Source organism: Tiliqua scincoides, chromosome 6 (genome assembly GCF_035046505.1).
Source record: "Tiliqua scincoides isolate rTilSci1 chromosome 6, rTilSci1.hap2, whole genome shotgun sequence".
Classification (NCBI taxonomy): domain Eukaryota; kingdom Metazoa; phylum Chordata; class Lepidosauria; order Squamata; family Scincidae; genus Tiliqua; species Tiliqua scincoides.
Window position 1 is genome coordinate 71797185 of NC_089826.1, and position 22375 is coordinate 71819559.

General features: G+C 41.9%; 1 protein-coding gene across 3 annotated transcripts in view; it reads right to left on the reverse strand.

Annotated features, from left to right (window-relative positions):
- The window catches only part of KLF3 (KLF transcription factor 3), a 42139-nt gene extending 20279 nt beyond the window's left edge, over positions 1-21860 (reverse strand). The window contains exons 1-3 of one of the 3 annotated variants that reach the window (XM_066632347.1): positions 21498-21860; positions 16318-16446; positions 15124-15177 (exon numbers count right to left, since the gene is read on the reverse strand). The gene's annotated coding sequence lies outside the window, so the exon portion shown is untranslated. The remainder of the gene's footprint in view (positions 1-15123; positions 15178-16317; positions 16447-21497) is intronic. The other 2 variants (XM_066632345.1, XM_066632348.1) reach the window with 2 other exon arrangements.
- Positions 21861-22375: the final 515 nt, after the last annotated feature.

Consider the following 22375-nt stretch of genomic DNA (forward strand, 5'->3'; position numbering starts at 1 on the left):
ACTTGAAATGTCCAAGTTCACAGACCACAGTTACTCTCTTAACTGTGTCACAAAATTGCCCTTATCTGATCATTTTAGGTTGCAAGTTTTAAGTGTAATGACCCTTCATACATTCTGATGGCATGTGATATTTCTTGACTGTTTCAGAAAACTCCCTTAAGTTTATTATGCTAACAAAGTTGCTTATAATTATAAGAGGGCAAATATATATCTTTTTTTTTTTTAAAAAAAATTGTCATAAAGTCATTTGTTAACAGTTTTACAACATAGATAGAACTCTTTATGAAAATATAAGCAGTTAGAAACACAAGTTTTCACTTTTTCTAAAAAATGTCTTACTACCACCACCACCAGCACCACCACCACCACTACTACTATGCTGCTATCCAGCTAATTCATATGCTTCTGATTAGCATGGAAAAAAGGTGCAATAATCACTCTTGCCTTTTCTTCCCTGCAAAAAATTATGTTAATCACATATATGCTATTTGTGCTCAATGACCACAGATGATGTCTGTCAAAATTGCATCCTGGGATGAACAAAATCCTATGCCAGTGATTCATGTAGTACATTATCAGAAAAAAAGCCTTTGCATTTGCCATTTTTGTTAACCAGTAATGTCCAAAATAGATCTCAGATTAAGCCTCCTTGTTGAAGTGCAATGTAAGAGGCAGAAAAAAACCATTGATTGAATAGATCTTTTGTTAGAACTGGGAGGCTGGGCCTGAATTTCCAAGGGTAAAATTGGTATAAACAGTGACTTATAAAGATGAATTAAATTATTACTACCATGTGTTTTGGATGCAATCAAAGCTATAGTCCATAAGATACTAACTTGGCATGAAAGAACTAAAACAAAGAGTCCCACTGAATCCTATGTTTGACAAGAATATTTGACCCCTTTGGAATAACCTAACTACAGCTTATCTGCACTACAGAGTGATGTTCTGGTAAACATCTGACTGCATAAATGACTGTGGCCCTACTGAACTAAATGGACTAGATCCTTTTCCCTGAGCTGGCTAAACTGGTGCTTTGTGAGCTGTCTGTTGTGCTTTTGGCAGGTAGCTGCCTTCTGCCTGCTTGTCCTGGTCTGCAAGCCATTCTAGGCCCAAATCCTAACCCACTGGCCAGCAATGGCATAGATGTGCCAATGGGACATGTGCTACATCCTGCATTTGGGTGGCACTCACGGAGGCCCCCTCAAAGTAAGGGAATGTTTGTTCCCTTATCTTGGAGCTGCATTGCCCTTATGTCAGTGCTGGAAAGTGGGTTAGGACTGTGCCCTTAGGGTGTTAAAGGGCTTTTCTGCAAGGCATTTTGTGGCAGGAACCAGAAGCCATTAGCAGTGGTCCCATCAACAACTGATGCACATAGTGATGGGGTTGGCAGAATGGATCCCTGACATTAAGTGGTACGTACCTGTAGACTACAGCAGAGCAGGTCATAAGACTACAGTCTAACTACCTTTATGATTACTGTATATAAGGAAACAATAGGCTCCCTCTCAATATCAACATTAAGGTCCTTAAAGAGTAAGTCTCAAATAGAGAGAGAACAGTGTACTCAGGGAACATAAACAGCCTTACAAAATTCTGTATCATTTTCAAATCATATTGGATTTCTGTAAATGAGCTGGAAACCAGAGTTGGGAACAGATGCAAGTACTGTAGTTGCCAGCAATAATTACTTCAAGTTACTTCAAGAAAGAAAATTTTCTCTTCTTTTTTTATAACAAAAAAAAAAGCTAATTAGGAGAGGATCAGCAGACTGCTAATGAGGCCTCAGTCAGAACTGACATTGCAATTATTTCTCAAAGGAAAGGTTTTATTAAGTAGGACAACTCAGCAAGTATGTTTGTAGCAACTGTAAAAAATGTAAGATTGTGCCCTCAGCAGTCCTATTTAGTTCAAAAGAAAAGAGCCACTCCTAAATTATGTTGCCCAACTCAAGCTTATTTGTAATATAATATTACCATCTCTTAAATATCCAAGACTGGTTTGTCATACTTGCCAAGAGTCAACAGGAAAAGAACAACAGGGGAGAAAGGAATGACGCACTAGATGGGCAAAATCCTTATGAATAGGAATGGCGAATATTACACAAGCACAGACAGAATGCCCATTTCTTTCAAGGGTCTTACGCACCTGACTGGTAGTGCTGGAAGTCTTCAATGTCCATGCTGGGACCCCCTGGAGAGGTACAGCATGTTTGCGATGATCACTGCCAGGCATTAGGACTGAGATCAGTTGATTTAGGTCCTGATACAGATGTGGGGCACATATTAGAACGCCAGCCCAGATCTGGCCAAGGGTGAAAAGGGTAGTTGACCACACTCTCTCCCCAAAGATGTATCAATTTTTGAGGAGAGGGTGCCTGATGTGGTGCATTTGAAAAAAAGTCATCCCAGGAGACCTCTGTGCTGGATAAGTTCTGGCCACTTTCAAACCTCACTTTTCTGGGTAAGGTGATTGAGAGGCTGGTAGCATTTCAGCTCCAGAGGGTGCTGGATGAAATGTATTATCTGAATTCCTTTCAATCTGGGCTTTGGAACAGAGGCTGCCTTGGTCACCCTTGGTCATGACCTGCTCCAGATATTAGATGGAGCAATGTGTTGGTCCTATGGGACAACTCAGCAGCTTTCAACATCAGTGAATACCAGGGTTTCGAATCCACCACTGCCAACCATGTCAGGCTCCAGTGAGGGGCTTCAGTGACTGCATGCTGATCCAGGGCAGCAGCATCTCATGTTCAACGCTCTCTCCCTTCCTGTTCCCCAAACTTCCCCTTGTTTGGACATGTACCTTACTGGGGAAAGCTTGTTTAGTTTATTATAGTTTACTGCTGTTTTCCTGAGTTTTAACTTTTCTGCTGCTATTTTGTTATTTTATCTTTCAGTACTTTTTTAAACTGATAATACTGCTTATTGCTTTATGATTTTTTTTATTTAAAAAAACAGTTGTACAGTTGGCATTCTTCAGTTTTGGAAGACTATGGTATCGCGCTCTGAATAGCGGTTCCAGAACAGTGTCCTCTCCAGTGCGCGAAGCCTGGGTAAGGTAGATATGGAGGACAGACTGTTATCCATGCAGCAAATCCCCCCCTCCATGTCACTGAAATGGTCCAATGGAAAGGCAGAGGCCAGTACGGTTGGTTCCAGCGGCATTGCAGGAGTTGCCAGAACGTGACTGTGTTCAGCCATGAACTGCCTCAGGGGCTCTGGATTTTGCCTTGAGGTTGACTCCTGAAGCCTTTTCCATAACTGGATGTAGCCACAAGGCAGTGGAGGTTTGGGATCAGAGTTTTTCTTCTCTCAGATGAGCTGCCTTCCCAGGCTAACGAGTCCCATCTACCAGGTGGCTGTTTAGTCACCTCTTACGACAAGTACAGCCAAACTGAGGGCCTATTCTTATCCCCGGCCCCCAGGGGAAGCATTAAAACAATGCTGCTGCTTTTTAATTGATGCCATGTTCTTTGTTTTACATCTATATAAGGTTTTAATATTGCTTACTGTTACTGATTGGCTATGTGTATTTATTTATTTATACTCTGCCTTTCCAAAACTTCAAGGTGGCTACATAGTTTTATTCTATTTTATTTTGTCTTATTATGCATATTTTATGCTAGCAGCCCATGTCAGTGGGGGAAAGGCGGGTTAGAAATATAAAGGAACTATGTTTGAAATTTATTTTGATTATGTAAATCCTCTCTAGCAATATTATTTTATATCTGAAACACATCGGTATCTGGGAATGCTCACCTGGGAAGTTTACCATGCAAAAGCTCTTGAAATGCGATGGGTTTTAATACTGAATGTTTTTGTATGTTAAACCAAACCCATAGCCTGTGCTTAGTCATGAAAGAACGCTTTGGCGCTCTTGACTCTTTAATAGCATCTAAGCTATCCCAGCTTTAAAAAACAAAACAAAAACAGTGTGTGTGCCTAAAAAATATAAAGCACATATCTCAAGCATTTTAAGTAAATAAACATGCACACTGGCAATAATCTGCACACTTGTTCACAAAAGTTACATGCAAGTTAAATACTTTACAGGAAACTCCCTATGAAAAATTGTCTTCTGGTTCATGCTATACTTTTGCAAGGGCTGCAAGTGCTGAACTATATGCCCACATCTGTACTTAGCCAATCCTATCCTAGAATGTGGAGCTATTAAGAGTTGTACATTCAATTTGAATCCATAGGTGGCGCTAGAAATATACCACAGAATATTCCATTGTGTGCTATTCAGGTAAATTTCACTGTGAGGTGGCAAAAAACTAAACTTAAATTGCTTGTGAACTATTTTTGGTTTTCATCTAATGTACCAAATAGCAAAAGCTGAATATTTAAGATAGATAAATAGGTCCCAAAGTAAAGTCTAAAGTGAGACACTCATGACAAACCATACTGCAAGAGTTTATGCTTCAATAAATGTATTGGTCTTTAAGATGCTACAAGACTCTCTGTGGTTTTGCCACAGACTAGCACAGCTAGGAGGTTACACTACATAACGAAGCACTGGTTAAATAGTAAATCAAGGCTGTAAGAGCTGTGGATGGGATGAGGTTGTAGGAAGGCGATGGAAAGGCGATGGAAAAGTTATAACAATGGAAAATACATTGTTTATACTTAACAATATCAATTGGCTTAATAGAGGAAAATCTTTTAATAAGTGGCCTTGCAGAGTTTATTTAATTCCCCCAATTGAGGCTTGAACTTTTGAACTTCCGCTAACTGTTCAAAATTTTAACCACCTGAGCAATACACAAGGAGCTGAAGTGTGTCTTTGATGGCGGTTTCAGTTTTAATCATTCAGCACATTCTACTGGCTTGGGGCTGAGTCAAGGGTTTGCTGGTTATCTCTCCCTACTTTATCTGTGTATCAACACAGCATGGAGAAGTGCATTGTTTAAACTGATACACTATGGATACAAATGCTTCAAAATTTCCACACTGTGGCAGCTGCAAAAAAGTGTATCTGAAAATACCTGTTCAAACAAAACATATATCCATGTGATCTCTATACCTATGGGTATGAATACATGATGAACCTGCCTTATACTGGATCAGACCATTGGTCTCTGTAGGTCAGGATCATTGATCAGCAGTAGCTCTCCAGGGTTTCATACAGGAACTCCTTCCTAGTTCCTGGAGATGCCAGGGACTGAACTAGGGACCTTCTTCAGTTAAAATATATACTGTGCCACTAAGCTATGGCTTTTTTCCAAAAGCTGTAGTCAAGAAAGATTATGTGGAGGGTTAAATTCTTACACAATGGAATACATTTTAGCTTGAAAAGGTTTTTCAAATAATGTTCCTGGGTGTTCAGCTATAGGAAGCAAACATTTTCTTCTGGCCCAGTAGATTTTTTTTTGCAATACATCAGGTTTCAAGCCTTGCTGCTAATAGTGGCTGGCATGGGAAAAAATATTTCTGAAACATTTGGTGAAACCTAGCCAGCCACCACTGCAAGTGTTAGACAAAATCTGAACCTTTACATCTGTTCTCTTTCCAATACAATATTTACCCCAACCACAACCCAAGGGTTCAGAATTTTGTCTTTCCAGTGAGCTACTAAGGAACATTTAGTGTATTTCAAAAGCACATTCTGCAGGTATTGACACAGGAAACTGGGACAGCAGATTAGCTTTGAATGTGCAGTGATGCAGAGCCTTTTTCTCTCTTAGATTGGGAACTGAGTAATTGAACAAGAGCAAAACTAAAACAACTGCCACTGTACCAACTGGAACATTAACAAAAAGTAAAGGGATAGTCTTATGGTAAATACAAGGTAAAACAGTGGGGTCCTCACCTCCCGACCAGCTAAAAAGGAGAAATGTTTGGAAGGAAGGTAAGTTATATAGGGCCCAGTCCTATCCAACTTTCCAGCACTGATGTAGCCATGCCTGGGGAGTGCGCTGTATCCTGTGGTGGGGGAGGCAGTCACATAGGCCTCCTCAAGATAAGGGAATGCTTGTTTTCTTACCTTGTAGCGTCATTGCAGTTCTGGAAAGTTGGATAGGATTGGGCTCAAATCACATTATGGGGTGGAGTGTTGGAATATTTTGAGCATGACTAACTTTGTTTTTCTGTACCCAGATGGGTAAACAAATAATATCTTTGTTTTATCTTTGACACATTATTTTAGATGTCACAACTCATTTTTAAGTGTTAAACACACACTACACAAATAACCTTTCAAGCAGCAGGGTCACTAAAACCTTTTTAAAAAACCAATTCGATATGCTGTTTTGTATCAAAAATTTTTTTTTTTTTTAAATTTAGGTAAAAGTATCTAGGCTGTCTGTAATCTGAAACTAAATAATTAGACATGATCCAGTAAGCAAACATTCCACCCCCCCACCCAATCTCTGTGTTAAACAAGCTACAGTTTTACTTTCCTGCCTCCTCCCAGCCACTCCACCCTGTGGATTTTTGCCAAGGCAATGCAACTTGTCCAAACAGGACATAGCTTTTGATAAGATTCTGCTCACACCCTGTACTTCAGCAAGACAAGTGAAGCAATTGATTTTTGTATGTAAATAAGGACAGGTGCAAAGGTAAAGTCCAGGTAAAGTTGCAAAGCATGTATGCAACTGTAACTCAATAGAAAAAAAAAAAGTTAGGGAAGCAAAGAGAAGGACAATGTAATAACAGTCCTTGATTATAAGAAAGATTTCTATACAGAAAAAATCAGAACCCAGTCCAGTCAATGTAAAAAACTTTACCAATTTCAATGGGTAAGATTTACATGTGCTTTAGTGCCTACTAGTTTAAATGGTGGCTGGATTTTGCTTCTAACTAGGGAAGCAGGAAATGTTTTGCTTAATAGTTATGTTAAGTTTTGTTAAGTGTAATGTAAACTTTTGTTATTAGCATTCAGGGACCCATCCTTTGTCATTCAAATCAGACTGCTATTGATCAAGAGCAGGGGTGCCCAAACCCTGGCCCTAGGGCCACTTGTGGCCCTCAAGAACTCCCAATTCAGCCCGCAGGGAGCCCCCAGTCTCCATTGAGCTCTGGCCCTCCAGAAACTTGCTGGAGCCTGTGGTGGCCCGACGCAACTGCTCTCAGCGTGACAGCCAACTGTTCGACCTCTCATGTGAGCTGTGGGACAAGGGCTCCCTCCACTGCTGGTTGTTTCATACCTGTGATGCAGTAGTGGCAGCAAAGGAAAGGTCGGTCTTGCTTTGTGCAAGGTCTTTTATAGGCCATGAGCTATTGCAAGACCTTCATTTCTTTAAGTTCCATCTCTAATTTATTCATTTATGTAAATTTATTCAAATTTGAAATGTAAATTAACTCTTTTTTCCCCTGGCCCCTGACACAGTGTCAGAGAGATGATGTGGCCCTCCTGACAAAAAGTTTGGACACCCCTGGTCAAGAAGATCCAGGTTCCTGTGCCTTTACGGTTGCAAGTTTAAGCACACTTACTAGGAAGTAAGTTCATTTAACTCAGGTGGACTTACTTTTAAGTAATAAGTTTAAGATTGAACTGCAAATCTTCAGAGATCAGGAGTCAATTACAGGCATGCCCTGGTACCTGAGGAGGTTCCGTTCCAGAACTGCCCCCAACAAGGGCAAGCTCTGCTCCCCTTGCCTTTGGAGGAGGCACGTGTATGGGGCCCTGCATACCCGATCCAGATAAGTGAATCCACCAATACGGGATCTGCAGATACCACTTCCATATATTATTCCTCCTCTTGAGAGAAGGTAGTGCCTGACTACTGCCTTATTTGCATCTAGAAGTGGCCCCACAGAACATCAGATGAAGAGAAATGAAAGACACTATGATCCCACTCTTTGCCATAAAAACAATAAAAAACTCCTAATTAACCTTAAGTCTTAACTATTAGGAATAGGGGTGCACATTCATTTTGTAACAAAATGAAAATCTGAAATGAACAGAATCCCTTTGTTACCAGTAACTATACAAATGCCCAGACTCACAAATGACTCCCACATCCCATATATTTATTGTTCATCTATTTTTCTGTAGCAGTTTCAGGGCTTTTTCCAGGTCTCAGGAAGACTCAACAAGCTGGACTTTTTGGGCCCCTCCCACTTAAGTGGACCCCAAGAGAGTTGCTCTACTGACACCACATGAAGACTAAGCGCACAAAGTTTGTCTCAGGAATCAGCAGCGAACCGTTGCAAGAAATAACCATTTTTGACACCAGCACTGGCGAAATCTAGTGGAGCAACATTTAGCAAATGATGCTATACATGTTTACTGAGAAGCTCCATTGTATGTAATGTATGTAAGTGTATACAGCAGTGGTTCTCAAACCTTTTAGCACCAGGACACAATTTTTAGAATGACAATCTGTTGGAACCCAATGGAAGTGATGTCATTAATCTGGAAGTGATGTCATGGCCAAAAGTGACATCATCAATTTAGGGCACAATCCTAACCAGGTCTACTCAGAAGTACGTCCTATTTTGTTCAATGGGGCTTACTCTCAGGAAAGTGTGGTTAGGATTGCAGCCTTAGACTCTAACCTAAGTCAAGATCAGCCAAAGGTCCCATTGCACAGCTTTGTCCCATTGTGTGTGCTTGTGCTGCTATTTTTCATAGCTCAGAATTCAAATATTCCATCTCAGAAGTCAAAGCAGAATGGATCTGTCTCCAACCATACTGCCCCCCCTTTCCAGCATCCCATCTTCCCACCTAATCAGGGCAAAGCACCATGCCTGTCTCCCACCAGGAGCTTGTCCTGCTCATCAGCTCTGTACCCTGTATTTTCATCTCTGTATTTTCAATGGTGCAATGCGACCCACTTGAAATTCACTCACGACCCACTTAGTGGGTCCTGGCTGACAGTTTGAGAAATGCTGATATATAGATTACAGACCTAATCTTATAGACCAGGGGTGCCCAAACTAAACCCCTGGGGCCGCTTGTGGCCCTCGAGAACTCCCAAACTGGCCTGCTGGGAGCCCCCAGTCTCCAATGAGCTCTGCCCCTCTGGAGACTTGCTGGAGCCTATGCTGGCCCATCACAACTGCTCTCAGCGTGACGGCCAACTGTTTGACCTCTCGTGTGAGCTGTGGGATGAGGGCTCCCTCCATTGTTTGCTGTTTCACGTCTGTGATGCAGCAGTGGCAGTAAGGAAAAAGCCTTTTATAGGTCATGAGCTATTGCAAGACCTTCATTCATTCATATAAGTTCCATCTCTAATGTAGTCATTTATGTAAATTTATTCAAATTTGAAATGTAAATTAACTATTCTTCCTGGCCCCCAACACAGTGTCAGAGAGATGATGTGGCCCTCCTGCCAAAAAATTTGGACACCCCTGTTATAGACTGATTCTACTCCACTAAATTCAACAAGAGGAGACCTTAAAGAACCTGCAACTATAAAAATGGTTAGTGCAGGTGGAAAGCCTGCCAAGAGGGCCTACAGCAGTGGGTAAATGCTTCCCATCAAGCATTTTCCAAGCCTGTCTCCATTGATTTCAACAGGTAGCATGCTAGAAAATGACTCTTCCCCTAAGGGTACTCAATGATGGGCTGTTTTTTCGACCCCATGAGCCATTTCGTTCATGCAGCTGGGTCACCCATTAAAAGCAGTAGAAAATACATAATACGAAAAAAAGAAAAATGCTACCAAATGAATGAAACAAATGATTTTAATAATTACGACCAAAACAATTTTTTTTGTACACCCCTAATTATGAGCATGGAGTCAGATGAGAAATAGCAACCCTGTATCTGGAAATACAAATACTTCAAAGAGGGGCAACATTAACCCTGGATAAAAAGAAGTCGGGGCACTCTGGGTGGGGTCAAAGATATGTTCTAGTTAACTTCAGTAGAAGTTTTTGGGTGGGGGGAGGGTGGGCGGTGGGTGGCCCCAGGGGCGGACGGGGAGAGGGTGGGGGGGCTGTGATTTGGCAGTTATACTGGATCCCAATGCCTGTTCCTGGGGAGAACGGAGCGGCTTCAAGTCCAAGGAGACCCATTGGGGCCAGCAACCCTTACCCAGGGGTAAGGGGAAAAGTTTCCCCTTGCCTCTGGCTAAGCCGCTTATGGCCACAATCCTGCGCTGGATACAGCGCAAACCTCTTGGTTTGCCTGTTCCAGCGCAGGACAGATTTGTGCCCTTAGTCTATTAATTTGTGAATTATAAATTGTAGACTCAGAGGAAAGTAGGAAACAATTTTACAATGAATTTGGGCAGATGACTTTAGGTGTGAAGTTTGCTATGATACTCCTAGGCAACAGGAAATGTTTGCTGTAGATGTAGACGGTGCAAGCCTACTATTCTGTTTGATGAATTAAAAAAAAGTTTAACCTGAACTAGGACAAAACTTTATGAATACAATGCAACAATTCATTTACTCGGTGGGTAGGGTGAAAGATTTCTGAAGTAGAAAACCTTTGTCCAAGGAGGAGAAAAATTTACTAATTCTTTTTTAGATTGGAAATTATACTAGATATCAATATTAATCTGATTTAGTAGTTTCCATGAAAACCTTTGCTTTCATATGACCCTGTGCGTAACTCCTATCACCCCCTCATTGGATATATTTTAAGCCTTACTGAGAGCCTCCCACCACCTCTAGGAGACACTGTGCTCCCTTATCACAGGACATTATTATCTGGTTTCCTGTCTCAAGTAACTGCTTCCACAGAGAAACACAGACCCAAAGTCAAGCAAGAAAAAAGAGCAAACTTCTGAAAACAAGTGAAGTATGCAGAATGGTATGACAATCTTTTTTTTTTTTTATCCAAGCAGAAGGGAAGGCTGCTTTTTAAAAAAATTAACTTTTCAAAAGGATTATAAAATGAAAAGAAATATATATAAAAAACTCCACAATCCAGTCAAAGTTAAATTCTATTAATTTCAACAAGAGAGGTTTTAAGTAAATGTTTAACCCACATAAGAACATAAGAACAGCCTCACTGGATCAGGCCATAGGCCCATCTAGTCCAGCTTCCTGTATCTCACAGCGGCCCACCAAATGCCCCAGGGATCACACCAGATAACAAGAGACCTCATCCTGGTGCCCTCCCTTGCATCTGGCATTCTGACATAGCCCATTTCTAAAATCAGGAGGTTGCACAAAACTCTAGCTTTTCCAAAGGGCATTTTCTGCTCAGGCCATTCAGTGGCTTTTTCCTTCACAAGGGAATGTTATAGTACTTGGATCTTTTGTTCGGCATAGAGTAGGACCAGCTGGGAGGTATTTTGAACAGAAAAACTGTCCAAGGAGAAAAGGTTGACCATCCCTTGTCTTTCATTCAAGACTGTAGTCTCTTGAGAATGCTTTTGTTGAAACAACAAGGTTGTGGGAAAGAGATATACAATTGCATAAGGCTGCAATTATTTAAGTCAGCTATGCATCCAAACTTCACATATTGTTTCAGTCAGTTTTCCATTATCAAGGATAGGAGAGGGTAAGAGTGATACCTGATTGTGGAATCCAAAGCTGACTTAATGGTTTATCAATATGTAATAATATTCAGAAGTGTTTTATAACAATGAGCCTGTTTGGGACATCTCTGCCCAGGATAATAACCCTTAAGTTACACTACAGTGTTGAAAATATTTATACAACACTGGCCATTTAAATCTAATAGAGCTATTGTACAATTAAGGACCCAATTCTATCCAACTTTCCAATACTGGTGCTGCTGTGCCAATGGGGCATGCGTCATATCCAGTGGTGGGAGGGGCAGTCAAAGAGGCCTCCTCAAGGTCAGGGAACGTTTGTTCCTTTACCTCGAGGTTGCACTGTGGCTGCATCAGCGCTGGAAAGCTGGATAGGGCTAGGCCTAAGGTGCTCAAGTACTGAAGTAGTTGCAATGCAAGACACATCAACTTTAATATTAGATGTATGATTTCTAGCTGTGAGGAGATCCCACAAATCATATAAATCAAACTTGTTTTCTTGAACAGCAGCAACCCCCATGGAAAACCACTTTTTGAAATTGGACTTTCCAAAAGCAGCTTGTGATATGGCATAGGGATCTGAAATCCACAGGGGAAAAAATCATAAAGAAATCCCAGTAGGCATGCCCAAACTCTTGGGTTTGCCTAATGCAGCTCTTTGGATTCTGGCCAAGATTTCTATTCCTTCTCAGGAAAAATAAATCAACCACTCTTATGACCAAGGCAAATGTTTTGCTTGCTACTTTGACCACACAGCTCATGCATACATTACAGGCAGAGACACTTTTAACCTAATATAAGGGATTGTGAGAAGGCCATTGCATCATAATGCTCCCCCCCCCCCGCTTCTTCAAAACAAATACCACACCCCCACCCTTCAGCTTAACCAGAATTTGAATCCAAGGCTGCAATCCTAACCTCACTTTCCTGGGAGTAAGTGCCCTTGAACACAATAGGACTTACTTCTGAGTAGACCTGGTTAGGATTGTGCCCTAAGGTTTAAAATTGGAACAGAAACCTGAAACAGAGACCCTAATGTGCTTAACATTGCTGAAGCAAATACACCTCTTAACTATGGTTAAGGGAAGAGAAAGAAAATTCACTCCCAAGAAAGGAGGGGTTGAATGCACACAATCCTACAACCCACTCACATTCTCTTAACTGAGGCTAAGAGTATGTCTAAATCGTCAACAATACATGAACAATTCCATCCATATTAAAAGGTAGAAACCAGTATTAATTCTTACTCTTAAATCTGAGTAAGTTATGAAGATCAGTAGGAAGTACTTCTTCCAAAGCACAAATCACACATGCACAAAATCCAAGAGGGGAAAAAAGCAAGAAAGGTGATAGAAATGGGGAAAAAATGATTAAATAAACTTGGATTTTTTTTACTTCAGAAAACACCAATGTCATTTACGAATATGCCAACTTTTTCAAGATCTATGACTGAAAAGAGATATGTAAATATTCTTAATAATAATAATAAACCAGACATACCACCACTTTTTCCATGATGAATAACTTTAGTATTTAAAGTTTGCAGCAGTTTCATCTTTCTCTTAGCTCACATAACTGCTATGCTAGTTCCCCTTGGAACATATCAACAATGGTTATTAAAAACCCTATAAGGAAACTTTGGCACAAGAAAGTCTTAGCATAGGGAAGAGTTAAATTTGTTCCTTAGATTAACTCTGCCAAATGTCAGATTATGAATTGGAAGCAACTAGCCTTGGAATGAGGACACAAAACTTCAGTGCTTGCTGAAACAATAATTTTTTTTAAAAAGGATCTCCTGTTGGCTAGCAGTGCCAGTTGATTTTAAAACCTTCTTCTACAAATGCATAATTTTAACTGCAATTCAAATTTCTCAGACATTACAATTCTTTTAACTATGGAAAGTTGTGAACAACAAAATCTAACCATAGCTTCAAATACCTGATTTAAGTTTATTGTCTTGTTACAACAAATAAAAAAATACAAAAATTATAGTTAAATATTGTATTAAAAAAGATAGACCAAGCCATACAGGACATGAATTATATGTCATAATTTAATAACTATATTTATTTATAAACAGTGTACCTTTGGCATCTGATTGTAACATTTGCAAAAGTGGCTACTTTAGCAATTAACCCCCTACTATAACCACCTAAGAAATACATGAGTTTATGCTGAGTTGGCCAGAAACCAATCCAACATAAACACTGAAAAATGGCTTCAACTCTCAAACCAAACGAAGAGTTCTCCAAATTTGTGCTCCATACCAACTGTCTTCAACAGCTAGCAATCCCCACCTTTTTCCTGACATAGTACAGCTCTAAAAAGACCATATACATTAATGAATGTGTTTAAGAGTGCAGAAAATATGTATTCATAAAAGTAGAGGATTTTGGGCGCAGTCCTAACCAACTTTCCAGCACTGGCATAGCTATGCCAGTGGGGCATGTGCTGCATCCTACAGTTGGAGGGCAGTCACAGATTCTTCCTTAAGGTAAGGCAATGTTTGTTCCCTTACCCTGGAGTTGCATTGCCCTTATGTCAGTGCTGGAAAATTAGGATTGCGGCCATATTCCCTTTAGGTTCTAGATGAAGTTAGAACAAAAGTAGAGATCACATGCTTCAATGCTTATCCACATTAAAAAGTGCATGTTGAACAATGGCATATCAGGGAGGAAAAAAGTTAGCCTTGTGCTTTCACTAATGTGCTACTTTTTTTGTACTGAAGAAGTTTTCTGTTTTAATAAAAAAAAGTGTTGAAATATGCAGTCCCCCACCTGCTTAGGAAAGTCCTAGGAAGGTTTCACGTTTTTTCTGATTATATACATAGACTCAGAGTAGACCTGAACAAGGTATAAAATCTACCATTCTAATTCTGAGCACAGTGAAAGGATATGATATTGTCTTATAATGAAAGTAATTCAAAGAATGGCAAACTTATGAATTTCCTATATTCACTTCCAGGAAGGAGACTGTGAGAAAACCTATGCATTTACACTTATGACAGCAAGTAATGCTTTTAATTTAGAGCTATATGTGCAGTCATATGTATAAATGAAACTCCTGTGTATATGGACTTCCTGTTCACTTATGTGGGGAAGGGGGATTCCCATTCAGACATCCCTTTCTGGGTACTGAGCTGCTTCCTCCATTAAAATGAAAGGGGAAGCCCATTTGGTTAGGAGGAACTCCATACAAGAATACTAATGCAGCTAGTCTAAAAGGAATGACTAGAATTGAAACAAATGGCTTTTGAACTAGGGGTATAAGGCTACAGTCCTAAGCAAGCTGTCCTACAAGCAAATTTATTTGAGAGTACATCCCACTAATTTCAGATTAATGAGTTGCATCCCAATTGCTTTTTCCAGTTGCAGAAGAAGCCACTTTGCCCAAGGGGGAGGGATGATTTTCACTGATCAGTGCATGAAGCACCAAAGAGAAAGGGAGATGCACAAGGAGTGATTTTTGCCAAACAGAAGAATATAACCCAATGTGTTTAGAAACTGAAGTCCCAGTAAAACCAATGTAAAAATAAGCACCAGTGTAGTTTACAACCTAAAACTAAGACATCACTATCAACACTGTGTTGAAATCAAGAAAGCTCAGGCACAAGGGTGTTTAGCTGACAGTTTTGTCCCATGGAGCATGATTTTAATATTTAGAGAATCATAACTCAAAGCACGTTCACAAGAGAGAACTAAAAATTTTGCAATACAACTTACCAAAAAGATTAGCGTCTGTTTGATGCACAAATATTTTTCTTGAAATCTGTATTTCTAGAGAAAAACAAAACAAAACACTGAGTGCATAAACTCTAAAAAAATTGTGTAAAATGCACACAGCAATAAAGTTAGCCACTTTAAAATCCCATTGATTGTGGATGAAGATGGTCACCTGAATTCTCATCCGACGGAAAGCAATACAATGCAGGCAGGTGACAGTTTACTTTACATGTGCATCTGTTTCACACTTGTGGTTCACATTTCAGTAAGCGCTCGGCATACATAAAGCTTCCACATACATCTCCTTAGCTTGATCAAGGTAGTAAAATACGTATAACAAGTTTCCATGAAAGCAAAGTAAGATATAGGAAAGTTCAATACATTTCAGATACTTGTAAAACAAGTATCTGGTTGTAAACTCTTTTCATGAAAGCATTTAATAATGTTGTTCCCTGTAGAAGTCATTTCTTCCTCTGTGTAAAAATAAGCAGGTGTAACAAGACCCGATTCTATTCTGTTTTCAAAGATTTTACTTTCATCTTGAGTCTCATCTAAAGTCAAGTTGAAATTAACAGTGCTCTTAACTAACCTTAGTGAGCTTTTTATCGAATCCATAACGTAGTCCCTAATGTAATTTAAAGAGCAATCCTAGTTCACCCCTGAGCCAGTGCAAGTCCCTTACCTTACTGCATGACTGCCAAGCAGCGGAGGCAAGGCGCCTGCCTAGCGCTAGCCTGGGTGCTTGCCTGGCGGTAAGCCTCAAAAACGTGCCTTACAGCACATTTGCGACAGTGCATGCCAGCGGTAAGCTGGCGTGTTGAGCCCAGGATTGGGCTCTGAGCCAGCACATGGATGCACACTGGCTTGTTGGAGCTGAATCCAGCCTAGGAGAAGGTGAGTTTGTGCCAGGCTGGGCAGGCCAGTGCAGGGGGTAGGAGAGGATGGCAGAGAGTGGAATGGAGGTGGGGAGAGGGCATTTTTGGGCAGAGGTAGGGTGGTAGATTGGGCCTGGGAGGGGGTGGGACTGGCCACAGTAGTACAGGCCGGACTCTAACCCTACCCGACCAGTGTTACATGGGCCGCTTGGATTTGCAGGCGCAGATCTGAGTAGCCCCATAAGGACGACTGGTGTGCGATACAGGGTAAGGGAACAAAAATCTCCTTACTCCAAGTTACGCCCCAGCCCACACCTACCTTGTGCTGAAAACAGCATAGGCAACCTGGCCTGCCTGTTCCAACGCATGTTAGGATTGCGCGCTTGCTCTTAAATAGCCACATTGTCTTTGAGAGGAATACTTCATACTACAAAACTGCATCTTTTGCCTGTAAGGTCAAGAATAATGCATATGTTCAGAGTTATCTTTCTGAACTTCCTCTTGAATATTTTCTGTCTACCAACCTCTTACTGAGAATCTGCATTTTTGCTTCCCAATTGAATATTTTATTTCAACGGGGAGGTGCCTAATATTTTCTGTATTACAGAGAAATTGTATTCAGCTGCTCCAAATTAAGATTAGGAAACACTTCCACAATTAATGAAATCCCCCAAAACGGCACTGTGCTGAGGGGTTGAACTAGATGATCACCAAGGTCCCTTCCAACTCTTACATTCTATGAACACTTTTATTGGAAGGTTTAAATAAGAAAGCTAGAAAAGCATTTGCCAGGAATGCATGTGCCATACTGCCTTATGGCAGAGATTTGATTCAGAGAAATTAGGGAAACTCAACTTCCACCTCAAACACTTCCAATTCTACGTATATGAAATACAGAGATCATTTCTGGTATAGTAGGTATAAAAAAGTTTTCATCCATCACTAATGGAGGAGCACTTCATATTCATTCAAAATAATGAATGTGAAGTGCTTTGATTCCGTGAAACGTTCATCATATCTTCTACATTTTATGGTTGTCAGCACCACCACAAAAATGTACCATAAAGCTTACAAAACTAATGAGAAGCAATCTTTGCTATACCTTTTTGAACTAACACTGTCTATATTGTTACATAAATGAGTATTGTATGTGGCCTAATTCTTGCAAATTTGCTTTTTCAAAGAGTCGAACATCTCTTTTCTAAAACTCAGATTCAAAATAAGAACCTTATCATTCCAGTACAGGGATTTCAAATGTGCTGTGAGTTAAAAAGTTATTACAGACTACTCATGGTGACATAATACAGGCAGCTTAGGCAATCATGAGTGTGTAGAGACATGATAATTCACTGGGTGGGGACTGGGAGTTGTAGGGCAGTGACAAGGGGCCTGGTCTGGGCTACTGATCTACCAGAAAACAGCCTGAAACAGGAAAGAGCACACATATGCTACTTGGAATGTATGACGCAAACCCCAGCCTTGAAACAAAGAACAGGAAACAGCTCTGCTGGCTGGGCTGGAGAGAAAGCACAGAGAAACATTTAGGTGGCCCTTCCTGACCCTTATATTCATGAGCAGCTGGAAGTTGTTTTTTTTAAAACAAACAAACAAACATACAGTGGGTGTAGGTGAAGGGATAGGAGGTGCTAATAAAAATCACTGTGTCTATAGGAGATCTGCCCAATAGACAAAACACCAGGCAAACATCTATGCTAGACAACATAACTGCAACATGCAATTTTTTTTTCCTTCCAGACAGGTCACCAAAATTAACCTGGCCTCCCCCTACAGCTCTCTTTTTTCAAAATTCTAAAAAAAATAAAAATGAAGAGAAAGCTTTGTTCAGGATGCAAAGTCGAATCCTGATATCAATTAAGTACAACCTTTAAAAAGAAAAAAAATGAACAGCCAACCATTGGGTGATCACTTTATTGCTAAAAACATTAATGGAACTTTCTATTTTCTCTCTATCACAACTACAAGATTTTTTAGTATGAAATCTCCCTATCAACAAAAATAGTGGGGTTATAATAGGATCAAGATGCAGTATGTTACCTGTAGGAATGGTTTACTGAAGACAGAAGTTTGCATATCACTAAGACATAAGAAAACATACATCAACATACACACATACAAACTCCATCTGATATCTCGTTTCATTCCTACCTACTGCACCACTTTTATATTTCTATATTAGGTTTAGATACAATGTCTTATGAACTAGATTGGCAGTGAAGTCACACAGCCAGTCTCCTACATTTGATTGGGGGGGGGGGGGCAAAGGGATATTACATTCCATGTAACTAGTAAAGGACCAGATCATAGCAAGCAGCAGTAACTTTATTTTTGAAACTTTACTGATTAACAACATGATTCTTCAACTGGCTACTATAGACTCCTACCAATATTAATCCAGTCTTCCAGATTTTAAGCACTTCCTTAACTCTCAGTAAACAGATAAAATGTCTAGGTTTTGCTGAACCATGCTCCTGACCTATATTTCCTTTTTCTAAAATGTATCTCCTTCATGGTTTCAACATTCATAAATACAACTATAAAGCAATTTAGACTGTTACAGGTCTATACTCACAATCCTCCTAACAATTTAGATTGTTATAGGTCTCTCCTGTGAGATACTATCTGTGAATGTTCATCTAATTTACTCCTTATCATTACTTACTGGAATATCATTACTAGCAGATAACGTTGGAGATTTTAAAGAAAATGAGCACAAAGAAAAAAAAGCATGCTACTCTTACGACCAAGTTTCATTATTACTATTATTCTCTAAGATCTTATTTTTTCACAACTCCTTTGCTTCCTTTTGTTTACCAGCATACATAATCTAGTCAAAGCAAAACCTGGAAGTCTGCCTGAATAAAAAAAACAAAAAACACCCCCAAAAAAATCTGTGGGGAGGGGATGAAAGAGGGAGAAGCTAATCTGAAGACATTAGTGCTACAAAACTTACTACATTTTAGAGAGCAAAGTTAGTTTAATTTAAATCACCACCTCCACCCCATGTTGATCTAATGCAATTCTCCCATGTTATCAACTCACCAGGCCATCAACAAGAACAGTTCTCAAAACCACTTTATGGAAAAACCATTACAGGGTTGTTTTTATTGCTTTCAGAGAAAACCTTTTTTACCCTAACCTTTTTACAGACTTAAAACTATGACTTAAACCACTGAAGGTCTCAGCATCTCTGCAAAGTTTTAAATTTTCCCCAACAACTGAACAGTCAAATTTTAGTTCTGTGAACAGCGGCACTTCCTGCCTTTAAAAAAGACTCAGCTGACAGTGCACTTACAGTAACACATCAGAAGAATGGAAGCAGACAAGGTGACCAATTTCACCCAGGAGTTTCAGAACTGAGAAGAAAGCTGAATGCAAATACGGAGTACAAATGTGTTGTTTCGAGGATTCCAATACAGGTTCCTCGAGAAGAACTGGGAGTCTTGCTCCAATTATCCACATTCAAGCATTGCGATAGGAAACTTTAGCCTGACAAACATTCAAGATAAACAGTATTACACAGTCTATAGGCACAGGAAAGCAACTTTCAGAAAGGAAGGAAGGAAATAAATTATTGACATTTCTTCCAAGAGTCTATATTTAAAGTTGTTTTGTGTGGGACATTTTGCATAATTTAATTTTGGCATAGTTCTCCTTAGTACAGAGGTGGGCAAACTTTGATCTTGGGTAAGGAGATTGTAAGGCAGGCCATGACATATACATGTAATAAATAAATACAAAGGCTTTAATTTAATGTAACACTTGCTTGCAAAACCAAATGTTTTGCATTCCATTCTTTTTTTTTCTGTAGCACCACTTTTTGGACTGGAGCAGTCTGATGCAGGAAAATAAGCAGCTAGCCAACTGGTTGGTTGATTGGTTGGTGTGCACCTGCACTCTTCCCCCATGCATGCACACACTGATGCTCAGTCTGGAAGAGAGGCTGCCACTTTTGGGCAGGCAGCATCAGTGTACGTGGTTATGGAGGGTGAGGTCTGGATCTTAAGCCATGGACAGGGAGCAGTCAGAAGGCTGGACTGGGAGATACTTTTGAGGGTTGGATGCTTTGGTAGGGTGTGTGTGGGGGGACAGGGGAGAGAAACACATTTGGGACAGTTGGTCTTCTGTTTTGCTTCGGTCCATCAGGACAAAATGCAGACCAATCACTATTCTGGAGGGTGTTCATTCTTATCATAACTTCTGCTGAGCAGGCTACATATGGGATACCCATGAAGTCAAATATAAAGTCCAACAAAAATTGATTGAAATTTCACTGATTTATGTAAGCAATAGTACTTTAAACACTATGTACTTTAAACACTAGGATGATTTTCTTCTCCCAAGCACAGCAATCAAATGTTGGATAGGAGATGGAATTGCATTTTTAAAAATTCACACCACTTTAAATGGCTGAAGCTTAAAAAGAACTTGTCACATTTCAGGAAAGGGGGTTTCTTCTCTCTCATATCAACAGACGTACTACTTGAGACTTGATTAGAGATGATCTAGGTACAAAACCTCAAAACCAAACAACTGGGTTGTCTTCTCCAAGTCTTAGCATGAGAACAGTTCAGCCACAGAAGCTACATGTGTTGATATACTCTCTAGCTTGTTTCCTTCCTCACTGTAGAAACAACCAAAGCTGAATCCCTGATCCACATCCTGAAAGAACAGCTTCACTGACATCTGAATGGATTTCAAAGGGACGTGTCCAAGGTTGCTATGATGGAGGCAGCTGGAGGGATGGCTGTCATCGTTAAAGCATCCTATGCACCTGGAGACCGAGATCAACATAAGGAAGTGCACCAGGTCATATTCTTGCCCATTTGAAGACAGAAAAGTATCCCAGGAGTCAGCTGCCAAGCCAGTCAAATCCAATATCCTGATCCTGAAGCCTCCCAGCATTCCTTTGCAAAAAAGCTTCTCAGGAGAAGTGGTGTCCCTCAGTAGATGCCTCTCATTCCAAAACACCACCGCTCCAAAGGGCAGGATGCGTGGCTCTCATTGCAGAAGAAAAACAAACAAACGCACACCAAAAAGGGAACACAAAAAGCACACCGCCCCGCCACCAGTCCACTGCAGATCGGAGGTTGTACACGTGAATGCCAGCTGCAACCAAGTCCCTTCAGCCGGGCATCTGGGAATCCAGGGGGCAGGTCTTCTTTCTCCCTCTCCACCCGGGGTGAGCGACAGAGGTTCCCCTTCCCCTCCCCCGCTCCTCCACAAGCGGCAGCAGAAGGTCACTGGAGTGGTCCGGGCTGACGTGCGCGTCCTGCAAGCACAGCCACCTCGCCGAGCCACAGGCAGGAAAGTGTCCCCCTGCCCTGAACGCGCGCGCGCGCCGTGCGCAAAGAAGCACCTTCCTCCCCTTCGCATCCCCCCTTCCCAATACCTCCTCCTCCTCCCGACACGTCGCTTTCCTGGGAGCCTCGGCCGCCACCAGCACCTTCTCCCCCTCCCGCTCCTCTGTCCACGACTCACTCTGGACTTGCCAAGCGTCTCCACTCGCTGTCCCAGCCGTGCGCAAAAGGCGCTCCTGAAGTTTGGGGACGGGAACGCGCCGCTCTGCCCTTCGCCCCGCTCTGCCCTCTGCGCCCCGCGGCTGCCTCCTCTCCCCCCAGCGCCTGCCGGGCTGCGCCTCGCTCCCCGTTGCGCACAGCAGCTCCTGCGTGCGCCTCTCCCTCGCGCGTCTCCTCTTCCCCCGCTCAGGCAGCCGAGCTCCTGGCACTAGGCAGCGCTGTCACATGACGCCGGCGCCGCTCGCTCTGCCAGGCTCCCTTGGCCGGCAGGGTGGCTAAGAGGGCGGGAGGAAGGGTCGGGTCAGGGAGGGGCGCGCCGCTCAGGCAGGCAGGGCGTCTCCCCGCAGCCGCGCTTGGGCGGAGGCCCCAGCAGACCACAATCCCAGCCAGGGGTCGGGGCGAGGCGAGAGGCGAGTCACTCTCTGGCTCCCTCTCCCTGCGCACGAAAACAAGTTGGGCGCGCACGGGCTCTGCCCTCCCCCGGGGGGGCAGGCAGAGGGCGACGGCTGCGCCTCGCTCGCAAGGCAGCCGCTAATTACCCCCCAGCAGCACCCAAGGAGGGAGCCCGCCCGCCCGCCGACAAACTGGCCCTTCCAGCTGCTGCGCGCCGCCGCCTCAGCCGCCTCCTTCTCGTCAGGGAAAGAAAGAGGTGTGTGCACCTGGCAACCGCACCGCACCACACGCACGCCCTCCCTGCAAGCGAACCTGCAGCCGCCAAAAACAACAGCAGCAGCAACTCCCACCTCCCCAAAAAGAGCCCGAGGAGAAGGAAGGGAGGCGCTGCGCTCTCTGGCAGAGGAGGGAGAAACTGCTGCTGCTGCTGAGCTGTCTTGGCCACCA